Source organism: Ambystoma mexicanum, chromosome 13 (genome assembly GCF_040938575.1).
Source record: "Ambystoma mexicanum isolate Mex_15411 chromosome 13, UKY_AmexF1_1, whole genome shotgun sequence".
NCBI lineage: Eukaryota > Metazoa > Chordata > Amphibia > Caudata > Ambystomatidae > Ambystoma > Ambystoma mexicanum.
This window is the reverse complement of record NC_090938.1, coordinates 23,358,210-23,380,735: the sequence shown is the minus strand read 5'-3', so window position 1 is coordinate 23,380,735 and position 22,526 is coordinate 23,358,210.

The following is a 22,526-nucleotide window of genomic DNA, read 5'->3' as shown; positions in this document are numbered from 1 at the left end:
GGTGGCCATCCACCGCACTCCAGGGGCAGTGCTTCCGGTGACTCCCAGTGGGTGGCCATCCACCGCACTCCAGGGGCATTGCTTCCGGTGACTCCCAGTGGGTGGCCATCCACCGCAGTCCAGGGGCAGTGCTTCAGGTGACTCCCAGTGTGTGGCCATCCACTGCAGTCCAGGGGAGTGCTTCCGGTGACTCCCAGTGTGTGGCCATCCACCGCAGTCATGGGGCAGTGCTTCTGGTGACTCCCAGTTTGTGGCCATCCACCACAGTCCAGGGGCAGTGCTTCCGGTGACTCCCAGTGGGTGGCCATCCACCGCAGTCCTGGGGCGGTGCTTTAGATGACTCCCTGCAGTCCAGGCAGTGCTTCCGGTGACTCCCAGTGGGTGGCCATCCACCGCAGTCCTGGGGCGGTGCTTTAGATGACTCCCTGCAGTCCAGGGGCAGTGCTTCCGGTGACTCCCAGTGGGTGGCCATCCACCGCAGTCCAGGGGCAGTGCTTCCGGTGACTCCCAGTGGGTGGCCATCCACCGCAGTCCTGGGGCGGTGCTTTAGATGACTCCCTGCAGTCCAGGCAGTGCTTCCGGTGACTCCCAGTGGGTGGCCATCCACCGCAGTCCTGGGGCGGTGCTTTAGATGACTCCCTGCAGTCCAGGGGCAGTGCTTCCGGTGACTCCCAGTGGGTGGCCATCCACCGCAGTCCAGGGGCAGTGCTGCAGGTGACACCCAGTGGGTGGCCATCCACCGCAGTCCTGGGACCGTGCTTTAGATGACTCCCTGCAGTCCAGGGGCAGTGCTTCCGGTGACTCCCAGTGGGTGGCCATCCACTGCAGTCCAGGGGCAGTGCTTCCGGTGACTCCCAGTGGGTGGCCATCCACTGCAGTCCAGGGGCAGTGCTGCAGGTGACTCCCAGTGTGTGGCCATCCACCGCAGTCCAGGGACAGTGCTTCCGGTGACTCCCAGCAGTCCAGGGGCAGTGCTTCCGGTACCTCCCAGTGGGTGGCCATCCACCGTAGTCCAGGGGCAGTGCTTCCAGTGACTCCCAGGGGGTGGCCATCCACTGCAGTCCAGGGACAGTGCTTCTGGTGACTCCCAGTGTGTGGCCATCCACCGCAGTCCAGGGGCAGTGCTTCTGGTGACTCTGTGTGTGGCTGTCCACCGCAGTCCAGGGACAGTGCTTCCGGTGACTCCCTGCAGTCCAGGGCAGTGCTTCCGGTGACTCCCAGTGGGTGGACATCCACCGCACTCCAGGGGCAGTGCTTCCGGTGACTCCCAGTGGGTGGCCATCCACCGCACTCCAGGGGCAGTGCTTCCGGTGACTCCCAGTGTGTGGCCATCCACCGCAGTCCAGGGGCAGTGCTTCTGGTGACTCCCAGTGTGTGGCCATCCACTGCAGTCCAGGGGAGTGCTTCCGGTGACTCCCAGTGTGTGGCCATCCACTGCGGTCCAGGGGAGTGCTTCCGGTGACTCCCAGTGTGTGGCCATCCACCGCAGTCATGGGGCAGTGCTTCTGGTGACTCCCAGTGTGTGGCCATCCACCGCAGTCCAGGGGCAGTGCTTCCGGTGACTCCCTGCAGTCCAGGTACAGTGCTTCCGGTGATTCCCAGTGGGTGGCCATCCACCACAGTCCTGGGGCAGTGCTTCCAGTGACTCCCAGTAGTTGGCCATCCACCGCAGTCCTGGGGCAGTGCTTCCGGCGACTCACAGTGGGTGGCCATCCACTGCAGTCCAGGGGCAGTGCTTCCGGTGACTCCCAGTGTGTGGCCATCCACCGCAGTCCTGGGGCAGTGCTTCCAGTGACTCCCAGTGGGTGGCCATCCACTGCAGTCCAGGGGCATTGCTTCCGGTGACTCCCAGTGGGTGGCCATCCACTGCAGTCCTGGAGCAGTGCTTCCGGTGACTCCCAGTGGGTGGCCATCCACCGCAGTCCAGGGGCAGTGCTTCAGGTGACTCCCAGTGTGTGGCCATCCACTGCAGTCCAGGGGAGTGCTTCCGGTGACTCCCAGTGTGTGGCCATCCACCGCAGTCACGGGGCAGTGCTTCCGGTGACTCACAGTGGGTGGCCATCCACTGCAGTCCAGGGGCAGTGCTTCAGGTGACTCCCAGTGTGTGGCCATCCACCGCAGTCCTGGGGCAGTGCTTCCGGTGACTCCCAGTGGGTGGCCATCCACTGCAGTCCAGGGGCATTGCTTCCGGTGACTCCCAGTGGGTGGCCATCCACTGCAGTCCTGGAGCAGTGCTTCCGGTGACTCCCAGTGGGTGGCCATCCACCGCAGTCCAGGGGCAGTGCTTCAGGTGACTCCCAGTGTGTGGCCATCCACCGCAGTCATGGGGCAGTGCTTCTGGTGACTCCCAGTGTGTGGCCATCCACCGCAGTCCAGGGGCAGTGCTTCCGGTGACTCCCAGTGGGTGGCCATCCACTGCAGTCCAGGGGCAGTGCTTCCGGTGACTCCCAGTGTGTGGCCATCCACCGCAGTCCTGGGGCAGTGCTTCCGGTGACTCCCAGTGGGTGGCCATCCACTGCAGTCCAGGGGCATTGCTTCTGGTGACTCCCAGTGGGTGGCCATCCACTGCAGTCCTGGAGCAGTGCTTCTGGTGACTCCCAGTGGGTGGCCATCCACCGCAGTCCAGGGGCAGTGCTTCAGGTGACTCCCAGTGTGTGGCCATCCACTGCAGTCCAGGGGAGTGCTTCCGGTGACTCCCAGTGTGTGGCCATCCACCGCAGTCATGGGGCAGTGCTTCTGGTGACTCCCAGTGTGTGGCCATCCACCGCAGTCAAGGGACAGTGCTTCCAGTGACTCCCAGTGGGTGGCCATCCACCGCAGTCCTGGGGCAGTGCTTCAGGTGACTCCCAGTGTGTGGCCATTCACCGCAGTCCAGGGACAGTGCTTCCGGTGACTCCCAGCAGTCCAGGGGCAGTGCTTCCGGTACCTCCCAGTGGGTGGCCATCCACCGTAGTCCAGGGGCAGTGCTTCCAGTGACTCCCAGGGGGTGGCCATCCACTGCAGTCCAGGGACAGTGCTTCTGGTGACTCCCAGTGTGTGGCCATCCACCGCATTCCAGGGGCAGTGCTTCTGGTGACTGTGTGTGGCTGTCCACCGCAGTCCAGGGACAGTGCTTCCGGTGACTCCCTGCAGTCCAGGGGCAGTGCTTCTGGTGACTCCCAGTGTGTGGCCATCCACTGCAGTCCAGGGGAGTGCTTCCGGTGACTCCCAGTGTGTGGCCATCCACCGCAGTCATGGGGCAGTGCTTCTGGTGACTCCCAGTGTGTGGCCATCCACCGCAGTCCAGGGGCAGTGCTTCCGGTGACTCCCAGTGTGTGGCCATCCACTGCAGTCCAGGGGAGTGCTTCCGGTGACTCCCAGTGTGTGGCCATCCACCGCAGTCATGGGGCAGTGCTTCTGGTGACTCCCAGTGTGTGGCCATCCACCGCAGTCCAGGGGCAGTGCTTCCGGTGACTCCCTGCAGTCCAGGTACAGTGCTTCCGGTGATTCCCAGTGGGTGGCCATCCACCACAGTCCTGGGGCAGTGCTTCCAGTGACTCCCAGTAGTTGGCCATCCACCGCAGTCCTGGGGCAGTGCTTCCGGTGACTCACAGTGGGTGGCCATCCACTGCAGTCCAGGGGCAGTGCTTCCGGTGACTCCCACTGGGTGGCCATCCACTGCAGTCCAGGGGCATTGCTTCCGGTGACTCCCAGTGGGTGGCCATCCACTGCAGTCCTGGAGCAGTGCTTCCGGTGACTCCCAGTGGGTGGCCATCCACCGCAGTCCAGGGGCAGTGCTTCAGGTGACTCCCAGTGTGTGGCCATCCACTGCAGTCCAGGGGAGTGCTTCCGGTGACTCCCAGTGTGTGGCCATCCACTGTAGTCCAGGGGCAGTGCTTCCAGTGACTCCCAGGGGGTGGCCATCCACTGCAGTCCAGGGACAGTGCTTCTGGTGACTCCCAGTGTGTGGCCATCCACCGCAGTCCAGGGGCAGTGCTTCTGGTGACTGTGTGTGGCTGTCCACCGCAGTCCAGGGACAGTGCTTCCGGTGACTCCCTGCAGTCCAGGGGCAGTGCTTCCGGTGACTCCCAGTGGGTGGCCATCCACCGCAGTCATGGGGCAGTGCTTCTGGTGACTCCCAGTGTGTGGCCATCCACCGCAGTCCAGGGGCAGTGCTTCCGGTGACTCCCTGCAGTCCAGGTACAGTGCTTCCGGTGATTCCCGGTGGGTGGCCATCCACCGCAGTCCTGGGGCAGTGCTTCCGGTGACTCACAGTGGGTGGCCATCCACTGCAGTCCAGGGGCAGTGCTTCCGGTGACTCCCAGTGGGTGGCCATCCACCGCAGTCCTGGGGCAGTGCTTCCGGTGACTCCCAGTGGGTGGCCATCCACTGCAGTCCAGGGGCATTGCTTCCGGTGACTCCCAGTGGGTGGCCATCCACTGCAGTCCTGGAGCAGTGCTTCCGGTGACTCCCAGTGGGTGGCCATCCACCGCAGTCCAGGGGCAGTGCTTCAGGTGACTCCCAGTGTGTGGCCATCCACTGCAGTCCAGGGGAGTGCTTCCGGTGACTCCCAGTGTGTGGCGATCCACCGCAGTCATGGGGCAGTGCTTCTGGTGACTCCCAGTTTGTGGCCATCCACCGCAGTCCAGGGGCAGTGCTTCCGGTGACTCCCAGTGGGTGGCCATCCACCGCAGTCCGGGGCGGTGCTTTAGATGACTCCCTGCAGTCCAGACAGTGCTTCCGGTGACTCCCAGTGGGTGGCCATCCACCGCAGTCCTGGGGCGGTGCTTTAGATGACTCCCTGCAGTCCAGGGGCAGTGCTTCCGGTGACTCCCAGTGGGTGGCCATCCACCGCAGTCCAGGGGCAGTGCTTCCGGTGACTCCCAGTGGGTGGCCATCCACCGCAGTCCAGGGGCAGTGCTTCCGGTGACTCCCAGTGGGTGGCCATCCACCGCAGTCCTGGGGCGGTGCTTTAGATGACTCCCTGCAGTCCAGGGGCAGTGCTTCCGATGACTCCCAGTGGGTGGCCATCCACCGCAGTCCAGGGGCAGTGCTGCAGGTGACACCCAGTGGGTGGCCATCCACCACAGTCCTGGGACCGTGCTTTAGATGACTCCCTGCAGTCCAGGGGCAGTGCTTCCGGTGACTCCCAGTGGGTGGCCATCCACTGCAGTCCAGGAGCAGTGCTTCCGGTGACTCCCAGTGGGTGGCCATCCACTGCAGTCCAGGGGCAGTGCTGCAGGTGACTCCCAGTGTGTGGCCATCCACCGCAGTCCAGGGACACTGCTTCCGGTGACTCCCAGCAGTCCAGGGGCAGTGCTTCCGGTACCTCCCATTGGGTGGCCATCCACCGTAGTCCAGGGGCAGTGCTTCCAGTGACTCCCAGGGGGTGGCCATCCACTGCAGTCCAGGGACAGAGCTTCTGGTGACTCCCAGTGTGTGGCCATCCACCGCAGTCCAGGGGCAGTGCTTCTGGTGACTCTGTGTGTGGCTGTCCACCGCAGTCCAGGGACAGTGCTTCCGGTGACTCCCTGCAGTCCAGGGCAGTGCTTCCGGTGACTCCCAGTGGGTGGCCATCCACCGCACTCCAGGGGCAGTGCTTCCGGTGACTCCCAGTGTGTGGCCATCCACCGCACTCCAGGGGCAGTGCTTCCGGTGACTCCCAGTGTGTGGCCATCCACCGCAGTCCAGGGGCAGTGCTTCTGGTGACTCCCAGTGTGTGGCCATCCACTGCAGTCCAGGGGAGTGCTTCCGGTGACTCCCAGTGTGTGGCCATCCACCGCAGTCATGGGGCAGTGCTTCTGGTGACTCCCAGTGTGTGGCCATCCACCGCAGTCCAGGGGCATTGCTTCCGGTGACTCCCAGTGTGTGGCCATCCACTGCGGTCCAGGGGAGTGCTTCCGGTGACTCCCAGTGTGTGGCCATCCACCGCAGTCATGGGGCAGTGCTTCTGGTGACTCCCAGTGTGTGGCCATCCACCGCAGTCCAGGGGCAGTGCTTCCGGTGACTCCCTGCAGTCCAGGTACAGTGCTTCCGGTGATTCCCAGTGGGTGGCCATGCACCACAGTCCTGGGGCAGTGCTTCCAGTGACTCCCAGTAGTTGGCCATCCACCGCAGTCCTGGGGCAGTGCTTCCGGTGACTCACAGTGGGTGGCCATCCACTGCAGTCCAGGGGCATTGCTTCTGGTGACTCCCAGTGGGTGGCCATCCACTGCAGTCCTGGAGCACTGCTTCCGGTGACTCACAGTGGGTGGCCATCCACCGCAGTCCAGGGGCAGTGCTTCAGGTGACTCCCAGTGTGTGGCCATCCACTGCAGTCCAGGGGAGTGCTTCCGGTGACTCCCAGTGTGTGGCCATCCACCGCAGTCATGGGGCAGTGCTTCTGGTGACTCCCAGTGTGTGGCCATCCACCGCAGTCCAGGGGCAGTGCTTCAGGTGACTCCCAGTGTGTGGCCATCCACCGCAGTCCAGGGATAGTGCTTCCGGTGACTCCCAGCAGTCCAGGGGCAGTGCTTCCGGTACCTCCCAGTGGGTGGCCATCCACCGTAGTCCAGGGGCAGTGCTTCCAGTGACTCCCAGGGGGTGGCCATCCACTGCAGTCCAGGGACAGTGCTTCTGGTGACTCCCAGTGTGTGGCCATCCACCGCATTCCAGGGGCAGTGCTTCTGGTGACTCTGTGTGTGGCTGTCCACCGCAGTCCAGGGACAGTGCTTCCGGTGACTCCCTGCAGTCCAGGGGCAGTGCTTCTGGTGACTCCCAGTGTGTGGCCATCCACTGCAGTCCAGGGGAGTGCTTCCGGTGACTCCCAGTGTGTGGCCATCCACCGCAGTCATGGGGCAGTGCTTCTGGTGACTCCCAGTGTGTGGCCATCCACCGCAGTCCAGGGGCAGTGCTTCCGGTGACTCCCAGTGTGGGGCCATCCACTGCAGTCCAGGGGAGTGCTTCCGGTGACTCCCAGTGTGTGGCCATCCACCGCAGTCATGGGGCAGTGCTTCTGGTGACTCCAAGTGTGTGGCCATCCACCGCAGTCCAGGGGCAGTGCTTCCGGTGACTCCCTGCAGTCCAGGTACAGTGCTTCCGGTGATTCCCAGTGGGTGGCCATCCACCACAGTCCTGGGGCAGTGCTTCCAGTGACTCCCAGTAGTTGGCCATCCACCGCAGTCCTGGGGCAGTGCTTCCGGTGACTCACAGTGGGTGGCCATCCACTGCAGTCCAGGGGCAGTGCTTCCGGTGACTCCCAGTGTGTGGCCATCCACCGCAGCCCTGGGGCAGTGCTTCCGGTGACTCCCACTGGGTGGCCATCCACTGCAGTCCAGGGGCATTGCTTCCGGTGACTCCCAGTGGGTGGCCATCCACTGCAGTCCTGGAGCAGTGCTTCCGGTGACTCCCAGTGGGTGGCCATCCACCGCAGTCCAGGGGCAGTGCTTCAGGTGACCCCCAGTGTGTGGCCATCCACTGCAGTCCAGGGGAGTGCTTCCGGTGACTCCCAGTGTGTGGCCATCCACCGTAATCCAGGGGCAGTGCTTCCAGTGACTCCCAGGGGGTGGCCATCCACTGCAGTCCAGGGACAGTGCTTCTGGTGACTCCCAGTGTGTGGCCATCCACCCCAGTCCAGGGGCAGTGCTTCTGGTGACTGTGTGTGGCTGTCCACCGCAGTCCAGGGACAGTGCTTCCGGTGACTCCCTGCAGTCCAGGGGCAGTGCTTCCGGTGACTCCCAGTGGGTGGCCATCCACCGCAGTCATGGGGCAGTGCTTCTGGTGACTCCCAGTGTGTGGCCATCCACCGCAGTCCAGGGGCAGTGCTTCCGGTGACTCCCTGCAGTCCAGGTACAGTGCTTCCGGTGATTCCCAGTGGGTGGCCATCCACCACAGTCCTGGGGCAGTGCTTCCAGTGACTCCCAGTAGTTGGCCATCCACCGCAGTCCTGGGGCAGTGCTTCCGGTGACTCACAGTGGGTGGCCATCCACTGCAGTCCAGGGGCAGTGCTTCCGGTGACTCCCAGTGGGTGGCCATCCACCGCAGTCCTGGGGCAGTGCTTCCGGTGACTCCCAGTGGGTGGCCATCCACTGCAGTCCAGGGGCATTGCTTCCGGTGACTCCCAGTGGGTGGCCATCCACTGCAGTCCTGGAGCAGTGCTTCCGGTGACTCCCAGTGGGTGGCCATCCACCGCAGTCCAGGGGCAGTGCTTCAGGTGACTCCCAGTGTGTGGCCATCCACTGCAGTCCAGGGGAGTGCTTCCGGTGACTCCCAGTGTGTGGCCATCCACCGCAGTCATGGGGCAGTGCTTCTGGTGACTCCCAGTTTGTGGCCATCCACCGCAGTCCAGGGGCAGTGCTTCCGGTGACTCCCAGTGGGTGGCCATCCACCGCAGTCCTGGGGCGGTGCTTTAGATGACTCCCTGCAGTCCAGACAGTGCTTCCGGTGACTCCCAGTGGGTGGCCATCCACCGCAGTCCTGGGGCGGTGCTTTAGATGACTCCCTGCAGTCCAGGGGCAGTGCTTCCGGTGACTCCCAGTGGGTGGCCATCCACCGCAGTCCAGGGGCAGTGCTTCCGGTGACTCCCAGTGGGTGGCCATCCACCGCAGTCCTGGGGCGGTGCTTTAGATGACTCCCTGCAGTCCAGGCAGTGCTTCCGGTGACTCCCAGTGGGTGGCCATCCACCGCAGTCCTGGGGCGGTGCTTTAGATGACTCCCTGCAGTCCAGGGGCAGTGCTTCCGATGACTCCCAGTGGGTGGCCATCCACCGCAGTCCAGGGGCAGTGCTGCAGGTGACACCCAGTGGGTGGCCATCCACCGCAGTCCTGGGACCGTGCTTTAGATGACTCCCTGCAGTCCAGGGGCAGTGCTTCCGGTGACTCCCAGTGGGTGGCCATCCACTGCAGTCCAGGGGCAGTGCTTCCGGTGACTCCCAGTGGGTGGCCATCCACTGCAGTCCAGGGGCAGTGCTGCAGGTGACTCCCAGTGTGTGGCCATCCACCGCAGTCCAGGGACAGTGCTTCCGGTGACTCCCAGCAGTCCAGGGGCAGTGCTTCCGGTACCTCCCATTGGGTGGCCATCCACCGTAGTCCAGGGGCAGTGCTTCCAGTGACTCCCAGGGGGTGGCCATCCACTGCAGTCCAGGGACAGTGCTTCTGGTGACTCCCAGTGTGTGGCCATCCACCGCAGTCCAGGGGCAGTGCTTCTGGTGACTCTGTGTGTGGCTGTCCACCGCAGTCCAGGGACAGTGCTTCCGGTGACTCCCTGCAGTCCAGGGCAGTGCTTCCGGTGACTCCCAGTGGGTGGCCATCCACCGCACTCCAGGGGCAGTGCTTCCGGTGACTCCCAGTGGGCGGCCATCCACCGCACTCCAGGGGCAGTGCTTCCGGTGACTCCCAGTGTGTGGCCATCCACCGCAGTCCAGGGGCAGTGCTTCTGGTGACTCCCAGTGTGTGGCCATCCACTGCAGTCCAGGGGAGTGCTTCCGGTGACTCCCAGTGTGTGGCCATCCACCGCAGTCATGGGGCAGTGCTTCTGGTGACTCCCAGTGTGTGGCCATCCACCGCAGTCCAGGGGCATTGCTTCCGGTGACTCCCAGTGTGTGGCCATCCACTGCGGTCCAGGAGAGTGCTTCCGGTGACTCCCAGTGTGTGGCCATCCACCGCAGTCATGGGGCAGTGTGACTCCCAGTGTGTGGCCATCCACCGCAGTCCAGGGGCAGTGCTTCCGGTGACTCCCTGGAGTCCAGGTACAGTGCTTCCGGTGATTCCCAGTGGGTGGCCATCCACCACAGTCCTGGGGCAGTGCTTCCAGTGACTCCCAGTAGTTGGCAATCCACCGCAGTCCTGGGGCAGTGCTTCCGGTGACTCCCAGTGGGTGGCCATCCACTGCAGTCCAGGGGCAGTGCTTCCGGTGACTCCCAGTGGGTGGCCATCCACTGCAGTCCAGGGGCAGTGCTGCAGGTGACTCCCAGTGTGTGGCCATCCACCGCAGTCCAGGGACAGTGCTTCCGGTGACTCCCAGCAGTCCAGGGGCAGTGCTTCCGGTACCTCCCATTGGGTGGCCATCCACCGTAGTCCAGGGGCAGTGCTTCCAGTGACTCCCAGGGGGTGGCCATCCACTGCAGTCCAGGGACAGTGCTTCTGGTGACTCCCAGTGTGTGGCCATCCACCGCAGTCCAGGGGCAGTGCTTCTGGTGACTCTGTGTGTGGCTGTCCACCGCAGTCCAGGGACAGTGCTTCCGGTGACTCCCTGCAGTCCAGGGCAGTGCTTCCGGTGACTCCCAGTGGGTGGCCATCCACCGCACTCCAGGGGCAGTGCTTCCGGTGACTCCCAGTGGGCGGCCATCCACCGCACTCCAGGGGCAGTGCTTCCGGTGACTCCCAGTGTGTGGCGATCCACCGCAGTCATGGGGCAGTGCTTCTGGTGACTCCCAGTTTGTGGCCATCCACCGCAGTCCAGGGGCAGTGCTTCCGGTGACTCCCAGTGGGTGGCCATCCACCGCAGTCCGGGGCGGTGCTTTAGATGACTCCCTGCAGTCCAGACAGTGCTTCCGGTGACTCCCAGTGGGTGGCCATCCACCGCAGTCCTGGGGCGGTGCTTTAGATGACTCCCTGCAGTCCAGGGGCAGTGCTTCCGGTGACTCCCAGTGGGTGGCCATCCACCGCAGTCCAGGGGCAGTGCTTCCGGTGACTCCCAGTGGGTGGCCATCCACCGCAGTCCAGGGGCAGTGCTTCCGGTGACTCCCAGTGGGTGGCCATCCACCGCAGTCCTGGGGCGGTGCTTTAGATGACTCCCTGCAGTCCAGGGGCAGTGCTTCCGATGACTCCCAGTGGGTGGCCATCCACCGCAGTCCAGGGGCAGTGCTGCAGGTGACACCCAGTGGGTGGCCATCCACCACAGTCCTGGGACCGTGCTTTAGATGACTCCCTGCAGTCCAGGGGCAGTGCTTCCGGTGACTCCCAGTGGGTGGCCATCCACTGCAGTCCAGGAGCAGTGCTTCCGGTGACTCCCAGTGGGTGGCCATCCACTGCAGTCCAGGGGCAGTGCTGCAGGTGACTCCCAGTGTGTGGCCATCCACCGCAGTCCAGGGACACTGCTTCCGGTGACTCCCAGCAGTCCAGGGGCAGTGCTTCCGGTACCTCCCATTGGGTGGCCATCCACCGTAGTCCAGGGGCAGTGCTTCCAGTGACTCCCAGGGGGTGGCCATCCACTGCAGTCCAGGGACAGAGCTTCTGGTGACTCCCAGTGTGTGGCCATCCACCGCAGTCCAGGGGCAGTGCTTCTGGTGACTCTGTGTGTGGCTGTCCACCGCAGTCCAGGGACAGTGCTTCCGGTGACTCCCTGCAGTCCAGGGCAGTGCTTCCGGTGACTCCCAGTGGGTGGCCATCCACCGCACTCCAGGGGCAGTGCTTCCGGTGACTCCCAGTGTGTGGCCATCCACCGCACTCCAGGGGCAGTGCTTCCGGTGACTCCCAGTGTGTGGCCATCCACCGCAGTCCAGGGGCAGTGCTTCTGGTGACTCCCAGTGTGTGGCCATCCACTGCAGTCCAGGGGAGTGCTTCCGGTGACTCCCAGTGTGTGGCCATCCACCGCAGTCATGGGGCAGTGCTTCTGGTGACTCCCAGTGTGTGGCCATCCACCGCAGTCCAGGGGCATTGCTTCCGGTGACTCCCAGTGTGTGGCCATCCACTGCGGTCCAGGGGAGTGCTTCCGGTGACTCCCAGTGTGTGGCCATCCACCGCAGTCATGGGGCAGTGCTTCTGGTGACTCCCAGTGTGTGGCCATCCACCGCAGTCCAGGGGCAGTGCTTCCGGTGACTCCCTGCAGTCCAGGTACAGTGCTTCCGGTGATTCCCAGTGGGTGGCCATGCACCACAGTCCTGGGGCAGTGCTTCCAGTGACTCCCAGTAGTTGGCCATCCACCGCAGTCCTGGGGCAGTGCTTCCGGTGACTCACAGTGGGTGGCCATCCACTGCAGTCCAGGGGCATTGCTTCTGGTGACTCCCAGTGGGTGGCCATCCACTGCAGTCCTGGAGCACTGCTTCCGGTGACTCACAGTGGGTGGCCATCCACCGCAGTCCAGGGGCAGTGCTTCAGGTGACTCCCAGTGTGTGGCCATCCACTGCAGTCCAGGGGAGTGCTTCCGGTGACTCCCAGTGTGTGGCCATCCACCGCAGTCATGGGGCAGTGCTTCTGGTGACTCCCAGTGTGTGGCCATCCACCGCAGTCCAGGGGCAGTGCTTCAGGTGACTCCCAGTGTGTGGCCATCCACCGCAGTCCAGGGATAGTGCTTCCGGTGACTCCCAGCAGTCCAGGGGCAGTGCTTCCGGTACCTCCCAGTGGGTGGCCATCCACCGTAGTCCAGGGGCAGTGCTTCCAGTGACTCCCAGGGGGTGGCCATCCACTGCAGTCCAGGGACAGTGCTTCTGGTGACTCCCAGTGTGTGGCCATCCACCGCATTCCAGGGGCAGTGCTTCTGGTGACTCTGTGTGTGGCTGTCCACCGCAGTCCAGGGACAGTGCTTCCGGTGACTCCCTGCAGTCCAGGGGCAGTGCTTCTGGTGACTCCCAGTGTGTGGCCATCCACTGCAGTCCAGGGGAGTGCTTCCGGTGACTCCCAGTGTGTGGCCATCCACCGCAGTCATGGGGCAGTGCTTCTGGTGACTCCCAGTGTGTGGCCATCCACCGCAGTCCAGGGGCAGTGCTTCCGGTGACTCCCAGTGTGGGGCCATCCACTGCAGTCCAGGGGAGTGCTTCCGGTGACTCCCAGTGTGTGGCCATCCACCGCAGTCATGGGGCAGTGCTTCTGGTGACTCCAAGTGTGTGGCCATCCACCGCAGTCCAGGGGCAGTGCTTCCGGTGACTCCCTGCAGTCCAGGTACAGTGCTTCCGGTGATTCCCAGTGGGTGGCCATCCACCACAGTCCTGGGGCAGTGCTTCCAGTGACTCCCAGTAGTTGGCCATCCACCGCAGTCCTGGGGCAGTGCTTCCGGTGACTCACAGTGGGTGGCCATCCACTGCAGTCCAGGGGCAGTGCTTCCGGTGACTCCCAGTGTGTGGCCATCCACCGCAGCCCTGGGGCAGTGCTTCCGGTGACTCCCACTGGGTGGCCATCCACTGCAGTCCAGGGGCATTGCTTCCGGTGACTCCCAGTGGGTGGCCATCCACTGCAGTCCTGGAGCAGTGCTTCCGGTGACTCCCAGTGGGTGGCCATCCACCGCAGTCCAGGGGCAGTGCTTCAGGTGACCCCCAGTGTGTGGCCATCCACTGCAGTCCAGGGGAGTGCTTCCGGTGACTCCCAGTGTGTGGCCATCCACCGTAATCCAGGGGCAGTGCTTCCAGTGACTCCCAGGGGGTGGCCATCCACTGCAGTCCAGGGACAGTGCTTCTGGTGACTCCCAGTGTGTGGCCATCCACCCCAGTCCAGGGGCAGTGCTTCTGGTGACTGTGTGTGGCTGTCCACCGCAGTCCAGGGACAGTGCTTCCGGTGACTCCCTGCAGTCCAGGGGCAGTGCTTCCGGTGACTCCCAGTGGGTGGCCATCCACCGCAGTCATGGGGCAGTGCTTCTGGTGACTCCCAGTGTGTGGCCATCCACCGCAGTCCAGGGGCAGTGCTTCCGGTGACTCCCTGCAGTCCAGGTACAGTGCTTCCGGTGATTCCCAGTGGGTGGCCATCCACCACAGTCCTGGGGCAGTGCTTCCAGTGACTCCCAGTAGTTGGCCATCCACCGCAGTCCTGGGGCAGTGCTTCCGGTGACTCACAGTGGGTGGCCATCCACTGCAGTCCAGGGGCAGTGCTTCCGGTGACTCCCAGTGGGTGGCCATCCACCGCAGTCCTGGGGCAGTGCTTCCGGTGACTCCCAGTGGGTGGCCATCCACTGCAGTCCAGGGGCATTGCTTCCGGTGACTCCCAGTGGGTGGCCATCCACTGCAGTCCTGGAGCAGTGCTTCCGGTGACTCCCAGTGGGTGGCCATCCACCGCAGTCCAGGGGCAGTGCTTCAGGTGACTCCCAGTGTGTGGCCATCCACTGCAGTCCAGGGGAGTGCTTCCGGTGACTCCCAGTGTGTGGCCATCCACCGCAGTCATGGGGCAGTGCTTCTGGTGACTCCCAGTTTGTGGCCATCCACCGCAGTCCAGGGGCAGTGCTTCCGGTGACTCCCAGTGGGTGGCCATCCACCGCAGTCCTGGGGCGGTGCTTTAGATGACTCCCTGCAGTCCAGACAGTGCTTCCGGTGACTCCCAGTGGGTGGCCATCCACCGCAGTCCTGGGGCGGTGCTTTAGATGACTCCCTGCAGTCCAGGGGCAGTGCTTCCGGTGACTCCCAGTGGGTGGCCATCCACCGCAGTCCAGGGGCAGTGCTTCCGGTGACTCCCAGTGGGTGGCCATCCACCGCAGTCCTGGGGCGGTGCTTTAGATGACTCCCTGCAGTCCAGGCAGTGCTTCCGGTGACTCCCAGTGGGTGGCCATCCACCGCAGTCCTGGGGCGGTGCTTTAGATGACTCCCTGCAGTCCAGGGGCAGTGCTTCCGATGACTCCCAGTGGGTGGCCATCCACCGCAGTCCAGGGGCAGTGCTGCAGGTGACACCCAGTGGGTGGCCATCCACCGCAGTCCTGGGACCGTGCTTTAGATGACTCCCTGCAGTCCAGGGGCAGTGCTTCCGGTGACTCCCAGTGGGTGGCCATCCACTGCAGTCCAGGGGCAGTGCTTCCGGTGACTCCCAGTGGGTGGCCATCCACTGCAGTCCAGGGGCAGTGCTGCAGGTGACTCCCAGTGTGTGGCCATCCACCGCAGTCCAGGGACAGTGCTTCCGGTGACTCCCAGCAGTCCAGGGGCAGTGCTTCCGGTACCTCCCATTGGGTGGCCATCCACCGTAGTCCAGGGGCAGTGCTTCCAGTGACTCCCAGGGGGTGGCCATCCACTGCAGTCCAGGGACAGTGCTTCTGGTGACTCCCAGTGTGTGGCCATCCACCGCAGTCCAGGGGCAGTGCTTCTGGTGACTCTGTGTGTGGCTGTCCACCGCAGTCCAGGGACAGTGCTTCCGGTGACTCCCTGCAGTCCAGGGCAGTGCTTCCGGTGACTCCCAGTGGGTGGCCATCCACCGCACTCCAGGGGCAGTGCTTCCGGTGACTCCCAGTGGGCGGCCATCCACCGCACTCCAGGGGCAGTGCTTCCGGTGACTCCCAGTGTGTGGCCATCCACCGCAGTCCAGGGGCAGTGCTTCTGGTGACTCCCAGTGTGTGGCCATCCACTGCAGTCCAGGGGAGTGCTTCCGGTGACTCCCAGTGTGTGGCCATCCACCGCAGTCATGGGGCAGTGCTTCTGGTGACTCCCAGTGTGTGGCCATCCACCGCAGTCCAGGGGCATTGCTTCCGGTGACTCCCAGTGTGTGGCCATCCACTGCGGTCCAGGGGAGTGCTTCCGGTGACTCCCAGTGTGTGGCCATCCACCGCAGTCATGGGGCAGTGTGACTCCCAGTGTGTGGCCATCCACCGCAGTCCAGGGGCAGTGCTTCCGGTGACTCCCTGGAGTCCAGGTACAGTGCTTCCGGTGATTCCCAGTGGGTGGCCATCCACCACAGTCCTGGGGCAGTGCTTCCAGTGACTCCCAGTAGTTGGCAATCCACCGCAGTCCTGGGGCAGTGCTTCCGGTGACTCACAGTGGGTGGCCATCCACTGCAGTCCAGGGGCATTGCTTCCGGTGACTCCCAGTGGGTGGCCATCCACTGCAGTCCTGGAGCAGTGCTTCCGGTGACTCCCAGTGGGTGGCCATCCACCGCAGTCCAGGGGCAGTGCTTCAGGTGACTCCCAGTGTGTGGCCATCCACCGCAGTCCAGGGGCAGTGCTTCCGGTGACTCCCAGTGGGTGGCCATCCACTGCAGTCCAGGGGCAGTGCTTCCGGTGACTCCCAGTGTGTGGCCATCCACCGCAGTCCTGGGGCAGTGCTTCCGGTGACTCCCAGTGGGTGGCCATCCACTGCAGTCCAGGGGCATTGCTTCCGGTGACTCCCAGTGGGTCGCCATCCACTGCAGTCCTGGAGCAGTGCTTCCGGTGACTCCCAGTGGGTGGCCATCCACCGCAGTCCAGGGGCAGTGCTTCAGGTGACTCCCAGTGTGTGGCCATCCACTGCAGTCCAGGGGAGTGCTTCCGGTGACTCCCAGTGTGTGGCCATCCACCGCAGTCATGGGGCAGTGCTTCTGGTGACTCCCAGTGTGTGGCCATCCACCGCAGTCAAGGGACAGTGCTTCCAGTGACTCCCAGTGGGTGGCCATCCACCGCAGTCCTGGGGCAGTGCTTCAGGTGACTCCCAGTGTGTGGCCATCCACCGCAGTCCAGGGACAGTGCTTCCGGTGACTCCCAGCAGTCCAGGGGCAGTGCTTCCGGTACCTCCCAGTGGGTGGCCATCCACCGTAGTCCAGGGGCAGTGCTTCCAGTGACTCCCAGGGGGTGGCCATCCACTGCAGTCCAGGGACAGTGCTTCTGGTGACTCCCAGTGTGTGGCCATCCACCGCATTCCAGGGGCAGTGCTTCTGGTGACTCTGTGTGTGGCTGTCCACCGCAGTCCAGGGACAGTGCTTCCGGTGACTCCCTGCAGTCCAGGGGCAGTGCTTCCGGTGACTCCCAGTGTGTGGCCATCCACCGCAGTCATGGGGCAGTGCTTCTGGTGACTCCCAGTGTGTGGCCATCCACCGCAGTCCAGGGACAGTGCTTCCGGTGACTCCCAGCAGTCCAGGGGCAGTGCTTCCGGTACCTCCCATTGGGTGGCCATCCACCGTAGTCCAGGGGCAGTGCTTCCAGTGACTCCCAGGGGGTGGTCATCCACTGCAGTCCAGGGACAGTGCTTCTGGTGACTCCCAGTGTGTGGCCATCCACCGCAGTCCAGGGGCAGTGCTTCTGGTGACTGTGTGTGGCTGTCCACCGCAGTCCAGGGACAGTGCTTCCGGTGACTCCCTGCAGTCCAGGGCAGTGCTTCCGGTGACTCCCAGTGGGTGGCCATCCACCGCACTCCAGGGGCAGTGCTGCCGGTGACTCCCAGTGGGTGGCCATCCACCGCACTCCAGGGGCATTGCTTCCGGTGACTCCCAGTGGGTGGCCATCCACCGCAGTCCAGGGGCAGTGCTTCAGGTGACTCCCAGTGTGTGGCCATCCACTACAGTCCAGGGGAGTGCTTCCGGTGACTCCCAGTGTGTGGCCATCCACCGCAGTCATGGGGCAGTGCTTCTGGTGACTCCCAGTTTGTGGCCATCCACCACAGTCCAGGGGCAGTGCTTCCGGTGACTCCCAGTGGGTGGCCATCCACCGCAGTCCTGGGGCGGTGCTTTAGATGACTCCCTGCAGTCCAGGCAGTGCTTCCGGTGACTCCCAGTGGGTGGCCATCCACCGCAGTCCTGGGGCGGTGCTTTAGATGACTCCCTGCAGTCCAGGGGCAGTGCTTCCGGTGACTCCCAGTGGGTGGCCATCCACCGCAGTCCAGGGGCAGTGCTTCCGGTGACTCCCAGTGGGTGGCCATCCACCGCAGTCCTGGGGCGGTGCTTTAGATGACTCCCTGCAGTCCAGGCAGTGCTTCCGGTGACTCCCAGTGGGTGGCCATCCACTGCAGTCCTGGGGCGGTGCTTTAGATGACTCCCTGCAGTCCAGGGGCAGTGCTTCCGGTGACTCCCAGTGGGTGGCCATCCACCGCAGTCCAGGGGCAGTGCTGCAGGTGACACCCAGTGGGTGGCCATCCACCGCAGTCCTGGGACCGTGCTTTAGATGACTCCCTGCAGTCCAGGGGCAGTGCTTCCGGTGACTCCCAGTGGGTGGCCATCCACTGCAGTCCAGGGGCAGTGCTTCCGGTGACTCCCAGTGGGTGGCCATCCACTGCAGTCCAGGGGCAGTGCTGCAGGTGACTCCCAGTGTGTGGCCATCCACCGCAGTCCAGGGACAGTGCTTCCGGTGACTCCCAGCAGTCCAGGGGCAGTGCTTCCGGTACCTCCCAGTGGGTGGCCATCCACCGTAGTCCAGGGGCAGTGCTTCCAGTGACTCCCAGGGGGTGGCCATCCACTGCAGTCCAGGGACAGTGCTTCTGGTGACTCCCAGTGTGTGGCCATCCACCGCAGTCCAGGGGCAGTGCTTCTGGTGACTCTGTGTGTGGCTGTCCACCGCAGTCCAGGGACAGTGCTTCCGGTGACTCCCTGCAGTCCAGGGCAGTGCTTCCGGTGACTCCCAGTGGGTGGACATCCACCGCACTCCAGGGGCAGTGCTTCCGGTGACTCCCAGTGGGTGGCCATCCACCGCACTCCAGGGGCAGTGCTTCCGGTTACTCCCAGTGTGTGGCCATCCACCGCAGTCCAGGGGCAGTGCTTCTGGTGACTCCCAGTGTGTGGCCATCCACTGCAGTCCAGGGGAGTGCTTCCGGTGACTCCCAGTGTGTGGCCATCCACTGCGGTCCAGGGGAGTGCTTCCGGTGACTCCCAGTGTGTGGCCATCCACCGCAGTCATGGGGCAGTACTTCTGGTGACTCCCAGTGTGTGGCCATCCACCGCAGTCCAGGGGCAGTGCTTCCGGTGACTCCCTGCAGTCCAGGTACAGTGCTTCCGGTGATTCCCAGTGGGTGGCCATCCACCACAGTCCTGGGGCAGTGCTTCCAGTGACTCCCAGTAGTTGGCCATCCACCGCAGTCCTGGGGCAGTGCTTCCGGTGACTCACAGTGGGTGGCCATCCACTGCAGTCCAGGGGCAGTGCTTCCGGTGACACCCAGTGTGTGGCCATCCACCGCAGTCCTGGGGCAGTGCTTCCGGTGACTCCCAGTGGGTGGCCATCCACTGCAGTCCAGGGGCATTGCTTCCGGTGACTCCCAGTGGGTGGCCATCCACTGCAGTCCTGGAGCAGTGCTTCCGGTGACTCCCAGTGGGTGGCCATCCACCGCAGTCCAGGGGCAGTGCTTCAGGTGACTCCCAGTGTGTGGCCATCCACTGCAGTCCAGGGGAGTGCTTCCGGTGACTCCCAGTGTGTGGCCATCCACCGCAGTCACGGGGCAGTGCTTCCGGTGACTCACAGTGGGTGGCCATCCACTGCAGTCCAGGGGCAGTGCTTCAGGTGACTCCCAGTGTGTGGCCATCCACCGCAGTCCTGGGGCAGTGCTTCCGGTGACTCCCAGTGTGTGGCCATCCACCGCAGTCATGGGGCAGTACTTCTGGTGACTCCCAGTGTGTGGCCATCCACCGCAGTCCAGGGGCAGTGCTTCCGGTGACTCCCTGCAGTCCAGGTACAGTGCTTCCGGTGATTCCCAGTGGGTGGCCATCCACCACAGTCCTGGGGCAGTGCTTCCAGTGACTCCCAGTAGTTGGCCATCCACCGCAGTCCTGGGGCAGTGCTTCCGGTGACTCACAGTGGGTGGCCATCCACTGCAGTCCAGGGGAAGTGCTTCCGGTGACTCCCAGTGTGTGGCCATCCACCGCAGTCCTGGGGCAGTGCTTCCGGTGACTCCCAGTGGGTGGCCATCCACTGCAGTCCAGGGGCATTGCTTCCGGTGACTCCCAGTGGGTGGCCATCCACTGCAGTCCTGGAGCAGTGCTTCCGGTGACTCCCAGTGGGTGGCCATCCACCGCAGTCCAGGGGCAGTGCTTCAGGTGACTCCCAGTGTGTGGCCATCCACTGCAGTCCAGGGGAGTGCTTCCGGTGACTCCCAGTGTGTGGCCATCCACCGCAGTCACGGGGCAGTGCTTCCGGTGACTCACAGTGGGTGGCCATCCACTGCAGTCCAGGGGCAGTGCTTCAGGTGACTCCCAGTGTGTGGCCATCCACCGCAGTCCTGGGGCAGTGCTTCCGGTGACTCCCAGTGGGTGGCCATCCACTGCAGTCCAGGGGCATTGCTTCCGGTGACTCCCAGTGGGTGGCCATCCACTGCAGTCCTGGAGCAGTGCTTCCGGTGACTCCCAGTGGGTGGCCATCCACCGCAGTCCAGGGGCAGTGCTTCAGGTGACTCCTAGTGTGTGGCCATCCACTGCAGTCCAGGGGAGTGCTTCCGGTGACTCCCAGTGTGTGGCCATCCACCGCAGTCATGGGGCAGTGCTTCTGGTGACTCCCAGTGTGTGGCCATCCACCGCAGTCAAGGGACAGTGCTTCCAGTGACTCCCAGTGGGTGGCCATCCACCGCAGTCCTGGGGCAGTGCTTCAGGTGACTCCCAGTGTGTGGCCATTCACCGCAGTCCAGGGACAGTGCTTCCGGTGACTCCCAGCAGTCCAGGGGCAGTGCTTCCGGTACCTCCCAGTGGGTGGCCATCCACCGTAGTCCAGGGGCAGTGCTTCCAGTGACTCCCAGGGGGTGGCCATCCACTGCAGTCCAGGGACAGTGCTTCTGGTGACTCCCAGTGTGTGGCCATCCACCGCATTCCAGGGGCAGTGCTTCTGGTGACTCTGTGTGTGGCTGTCCACCGCAGTCCAGGGACAGTGCTTCCGGTGACTCCCTGCAGTCCAGGGGCAGTGCTTCTGGTGACTCCCAGTGTGTGGCCATCCACTGCAGTCCAGGGGAGTGCTTCCGGTGACTCCCAGTGTGTGGCCATCCACCGCAGTCATGGGGCAGTGCTTCTGGTGACTCCCAGTGTGTGGCCATCCACCGCAGTCCAGGGGCAGTGCTTCCGGTGACTCCCAGTGTGTGGCCATCCACTGCAGTCCAGGGGAGTGCTTCCGGTGACTCCCAGTGTGTGGCCATCCACCGCAGTCATGGGGCAGTGCTTCTGGTGACTCCCAGTGTGTGGCCATCCACCGCAGTTCAGGGGCAGTGCTTCCGGTGACTCCCTGCAGTCCAGGTACAGTGCTTCCGGTGATTCCAAGTGGGTGGCCATCCACCACAGTCCTGGGGCAGTGCTTCCAGTGACTCCCAGTAGTTGGCCATCCACCGCAGTCCTGGGGCAGTGCTTCCGGTGACTCACAGTGGGTGGCCATCCACTGCAGTCCAGGGGCAGTGCTTCCGGTGACTCCCAGTGTGTGGCCATCCACTGCAGTCCAGGGGCATTGCTTCCGGTGACTCCCAGTGGGTGGCCATCCACTGCAGTCCTGGAGCAGTGCTTCCGGTGACTCCCAGTGGGTGGCCATCCACCGCAGTCCAGGGGCAGTGCTTCAGGTGACTCCCAGTGTGTGGCCATCCACTGCAGTCCAGGGGAGTGCTTCCGGTGACTCCCAGTGTGTGGCCATCCACCGTAGTCCAGGGGCAGTGCTTCCAGTGACTCCCAGGGGGTGGCCATCCACCGCAGTCCAGGGGCAGTGCTTCTGGTGACTCTGTGTGTGGCTGTCCACCGCAGTCCAGGGACAGTGCTTCCGGTGACTCCCTGCAGTCCAGGGGCAGTGCTTCCGGTGACTCCCAGTGGGTGGCCATCCACCGCAGTCATGGGGCAGTGCTTCTGGTGACTCCCAGTGTGTGGCCATCCACCGCAGTCCAGGGGCAGTGCTTCCGGTGACTCCCTGCAGTCCAGGTACAGTGCTTCCGGTGATTCCCAGTGGGTGGCCATCCACCACAGTCCTGGGGCAGTGCTTCCAGTGACTTCCAGTAGTTGGCCATCCACCGCAGTCCTGGGGCAGTGCTTCCGGTGACTCACAGTGGGTGGCCATCCACTGCAGTCCAGGGGCAGTGCTTCCGGTGACTCCCAGTGTGTGGCCATCCACCGCAGCCCTGGGGCAGTGCTTCCGGTGACTCCCACTGGGTGGCCATCCACTGCAGTCCAGGGGCATTGCTTCCGGTGACTCCCAGTGGGTGGCCATCCACTGCAGTCCTGGAGCAGTGCTTCCGGTGACTCCCAGTGGGTGGCCATCCACCGCAGTCCAGGGGCAGTGCTTCAGGTGACTCCCAGTGTGTGGCCATCCACTGCAGTCCAGGGGAGTGCTTCCGGTGACTCCCAGTGTGTGGCCATCCACCGTAGTCCAGGGGCAGTGCTTCCAGTGACTCCCAGGGGGTGGCCATCCACTGCAGTCCAGGGACAGTGCTTCTGGTGACTCCCAGTGTGTGGCCATCCACCGCAGTCCAGGGGCAGTGCTTCTGGTGACTCTGTGTGTGGCTGTCCACCGCAGTCCAGGGACAGTGCTTCCGGTGACTCCCTGCAGTCCAGGGGCAGTGCTTCCGGTGACTCCCAGTGGGTGGCCATCCACCGCAGTCATGGGGCAGTGCTTCTGGTGACTCCCAGTGTGTGGCCATCCACCGCAGTCCAGGGGCAGTGCTTCCGGTGACTCCCTGCAGTCCAGGTACAGTGCTTCCGGTGATTCCCAGTGGGTGGCCATCCACCACAGTCCTGGGGCAGTGCTTCCAGTGACTCCCAGTAGTTGGCCATCCACCACAGTCCTGGGGCAGTGCTTCCGGTGACTCACAGTGGGTGGCCATCCACTGCAGTCCAGGGGCAGTGCTTCCGGTGACTCCCAGTGGGTGGCCATCCACCGCAGTCCTGGGGCAGTGCTTCCGGTGACTCCCAGTGGGTGGCCATCCACTGCAGTCCAGGGGCATTGCTTCCGGTGACTCCCAGTGGGTGGCCATCCACTGCAGTCCTGGAGCAGTGCTTCCGGTGACTCCCAGTGGGTGGCCATCCACCGCAGTCCTGGGGCAG